We start from the raw sequence: 4,786 nt of genomic DNA, 5'->3' as shown, positions 1-4,786 counted from the left end.
ACATCTTTCTCCAGTCAGAAGCCTCTTCTTCACCATCAAATCATCACAGACAGTCCAGTCAAGTCACCTTCATTTATATAGCGCTTTTAACAATATTGTTTCAAAGCAGCTCAGTGATAATAGGAAATTACAGTAACAGAGATTGTTTTGACAAAACAGCAGCTCTAGAATGAACTTATTGTCCAGCTAAAGTTAGTTTTGATTGATTAATTCACTTCTGGTAAATCAGTTCATGTGGAATGCCCCATTTCCGGTTTAATGCCCACATCTGGGGTTTTTCACTTCTTTCTTCTCAGTGGAGTATGGGCCGCGCCCATGCAGAAGCTGCCATTGAGGAGCCTAAATGCCCTCACTCTGTAGAAGGATAGCCCTATTGCTCAATGAAGCATCTGCCTCCAGTCATCCCCCCTTCTCCCCCGCCGCAGAGTAAGAAGCAGTGGCCTTTCTTAACGGACACTGACACTGGCAGCGGTGAGCTCACGTCAGTTTACAGCCCTGTTCCTCCCACTCCCCAGACCAAAAATGTCCTGTCTTGTTTGCGGTGAACAAATCTTGTTTATATGGTCTGCAGGCTAAGTCACGTTTGATTGTACGGGTCTGATTGAACAATGTGTGGCTGATCGTTAGAAGTGCCTGCGCTTCGGATCGAACTGCTTTGATAATGTTATCATTGCTATTGGTGATGTGTTGGAAACCAGTGGCCATCTGATCTGTCAACCATGTGGAGAATTGGGATTGTTTGGTTAGAGGTGTTGGCTGCTGAATTAATTGATCCGAACGAGCCGGCTATCCCGCTGAGCAGGTCTCGGTTTGAGCGAGCGGGTGGAATTTGGATGGCAAGTCTGTCTTTGTAATGAGAAATTAAATTATCGATTTGTGACTGTAGCCATGCATATGACTCATCATTAACATTACAATGTTTTGTAGGGAGAGAGTATAGCCCCTTTCACACAGCGCTTTGAACCCGGCAAATTGCCGGCAAATTGCCAGAGTGCCTTCTGTGTGAACGCAAACACGACCCGGGATTGATGCCGGGATCGATGCCGGGTTGGGGACCTAGTAACATTGCCGTGTTCAGACCCGTAACGCGCGCTGTGTGAACAAAAGCCAGAACCAATGCCGTATAAGGGGTGTGTCGTAGTGAGGATTCACGAGCCTTTGCAATGACGTAGTTATCGTGCGGCTCAGTTACTCTAGAAGAAAGTTTGTGTTCGTCATCGATACAAGAAAGAACGAAAAAATGTCTGCAAACTGGACTGAAGTAGAGACCCGTCACATCCAACGTCACGCGTCTTTCCGGAACATACACGGGTTGTGTGTGAACGTGGTCTCTGATTCCGGCAAATCACTGGCAGTGTGAATGAAGCAAAATCAAACGAACCCGGGTTAAATCCCGGGTCACTTTATCCGTGTATTTTCCGGAATCTCTGTGTGAAAGGGGCTTATGTTGGAAATGTTGTAAGTTATGTGTCATTACCAAATTTACATCATGTAATAAAGTCTTGTTGATGTTTCCTCTGATCAGTCCACCAGGAGGAATTGAGTGCAATTCCGGACACTTTTTGGGTTTAGTGTATCCACAGGTGGTCAAATTAAAACAATACGTAACAGTCCATGAACAGTTGTGTGGATTGGTGAAATTGTCTATGCTATGTGAACATTATCCTTTCGGTTGGTCCACAAAGAAGTTTTTGGTTTTGGCTCGTTAGGTGTGTACGATGTGAGATCGTACATTAATTCTGTGAATTTTATATGTGTGTCATCATTATGTGTTTCTGTATGTGTGCACCTACTGTATATGTTGCAGGTTCCAATTTTTTTTACATAATAGCACAATTTTGGGTCTATGCCATTGTTGTTGTTTTCGTGTTGAGTGTAACGGCTGCCTATTGTGTCGCCTGGATCTATTTTAAGCTGATACCAGGCAGTGAGGTTGTGCATGAATTTTGGTGCTCGAGTGTATCCTGAAATGTTTCCGGTAGGTGGGTGGGTGCTACCTGAACTACAGCAAATTTGTGGTGTGCAATTTGGATCGGGTACTATACCGGGAGGCCATGTAGCTGTCTCTTTGGGTGCGACTGTGATTTCTGGTGTGGATGGAAAATTTCCACACCCACCTCCCACATTTCAGGTTGTGTGTGAGTGAAATCCTTTGGCCCAGTCTGATGCACGTGGGCCCGGACACTTTTCTTTCATTCGGCCTTCATGGGATCGCTGCAGTCGACCTGGAAGGCAGGAAGAGAAGATAGTGACAGTTATTTATTTATTCTGTGTACCTTTAAATGATTTGCACTGAGACATACATGTGGTACCACCATCGCAGTTTCCCTTTTATGGTTATGGCCACCCAGCTTTTGCATAGCTTTAATTTCATTAGGGCCATGCCATCGGGGTGTGAATGCACCCTTCATCACAAAAATGCGTACCATTACCATGTCTCCTTCTGAGAATTTCACCTCAGAGGTTGGGTTGAATTGTGCATCATTTATTAAGTCTTATTGCTGTTGTTTCAGAGCAGCATGTGTATGTAGCACTTCCAGCCTCTCTCGTAGTTGCTTTAGCACAGACTGTTGAGTTGCAATCACGAGAGGCCCCAGGTCTGCTGGGCTAATTCGATGGGCAGCTTCATGACTTTTCATGAGTTTCCAGTCAAGAGTTGGCCGCAGTATTGTTAGAAGAACTGTGGGTAGGGCATCAATCCATTGGTTTTTGTGTTGTGCTACCTGTTTCGAGATGCTTTCTTGTATGGAGCGGTTAGCCCGTTCCACCATTCCGGAGCTCTGTGGCCTGTATGAAACATGAAATCTTTGTTTGATGTTCAGCATCTGGCATATGTGTTTCATTACCTGACCCGTGAAGTGTGTGCCCTGGTCATATTCAATTTGGATTGGTGCTCCCCAGAGTGGAAGGATTTGGTTCGGTACCACACGTAGCGTGCCACTGTGTTTGTGTTGTTATTGCGAGTAGGAATCGCTTCGACCCATTTGAAAAAATGTGTCAATTATCACAAGGCAGTAATGATACCATGGCACTGGGTAATGGGCCTATAAAATACAATTGGAGTGACTCCAAAGGTCCTTTGGGTGGCTCTGGTCTATACAGTTTTGTACGGCCAGGCTTACCTTGGTTAATGGTGGCACATACGATGCATGTGTGACACCATCTTTGAATGACTGATGCCATTTGTGGCCACCAGAAGTCCTTTTGTATCAGCTGTCGTGTTTTGGGAGCTGATACGTGAATCGTGGTGTAACTTTATCACCGGTTTCTGGAACGATCCGGCAGATGTGAGGAATTTTCTGTCACTATGCCATAAAATCATGGACTGCACCAAAAGCGTTTCGAATCAGTGTATACACACAGCGGCTTGTGATGTGATCTGATAGCTTCGAGTAATGCAATAAATTCAGCTTCTTGCGCAGATGTGTTTGCGGATAGTTTGATTAGCAATTGGTTAGTGCCTGAATTGACCCTTCGCTAAGCCCCGCCCTCCCTAGTTACTGTTGCTACGCCTGTCAAGCTTTCGCGCCTGGTACGTCTATTACAGTGTGTATGCACCGGTGTCAGACATTCCCAATGAGATAATTAGTCATTTTTGGCGAACATGTTAAATATCTGAGAGAGCAAGACAAAAGGGACTGCAGTATGCATTCGAGGGATATATATCCACGACAAAATATGCAACCGATTAGAGAATAATTTCTTAAAAAATGAAGCTAAAGCATAGTCCCAGCGCAAACAGCAACCGCCTCATACGATGATCATTCAAATGGGAAACACACAAATTGAGGAACAGCTATGTTCGTGCACAGCAGGGTAAGTGAAATGTGAAAATAATCTAGTAATTATAAATCAAACAGTTTATCCAGATTTATCCATAAATCTTGTGGAATAACACTAACACCGGGAGTTAGTGTTAGTGTAAAGTTAACGTTACTCAGTCAGGGGTAGTAGGCCGTCGATTAACAAAATGCTTAAATATATTTTAAAGTATGTCAGTGAGCCTCCGTCTTGTCTTTAATCGTCTTATTTTACGTTAAAATATATGCATTATGAACAAAGAGCCGTCATTATTTCCAACTTCCAAGCAATAGATGTTTTTGTTAATCCTGTCGACATAGTTGTGAATGGGGTCTCCCACACTGCTTGATTCACGCCCCCTGTTTAGGTTGGCATGTGTGTATGTGGCCCTCTACATATCCCAATAAATTAGGTAATATTCGGTTGTTAAATGTTGTGATGTCACGTGCCTGTATGTCTGCTAGCCATCTTGCTAACCTTTGCGACGACACACCTTTTATTCAGCCCTGCAACAGCATTTGTACTGGCGGGAGCACTGTATGCACAACGATTGGTTGAAAACCTACAATTGGTTCAGTTGCTGTCAACATCCAGTGAACCGCCAGCACGTGCTGAGTGCATGGGTCGAATCCTTGTTCGACCATGGATTTTTCAATATTATGAAGCTGCAGACTCGGAGCCTGCAGCTACAGTCCCCCACCCAGAGTCCCTCATTCTCAGACCCCTCGTTTTTTGAGACAGCGCCTCCTGCTGTTCGGAAGATCGTATAACACCCACACACAGAGTCCCGCGATCTCAGACCCCTCGTTTTTCGAGACAGCGCACCCTTATCCAAATGCCATTGAAAACAATAGGATGCAATATTACGGTCTCGTTTTATTTAAAGTTATCTAGATAAATATTTGCGTTCCCAGCTTAATGCATGTGCCAAAAAAAACTCATTGGGCCCTATTTTAACGATCTGAAACGCAAGTATCAAGCGCGA

This window comes from Rhinichthys klamathensis, unplaced genomic scaffold (assembly GCF_029890125.1).
Source record: "Rhinichthys klamathensis goyatoka isolate OS25496 unplaced genomic scaffold, OSU_Roscu_1.1 h1tg000657l_1, whole genome shotgun sequence".
NCBI classification, from domain to species: domain Eukaryota; kingdom Metazoa; phylum Chordata; class Actinopteri; order Cypriniformes; family Leuciscidae; genus Rhinichthys; species Rhinichthys klamathensis.
This window is presented reverse-complemented; position numbering follows the sequence as displayed.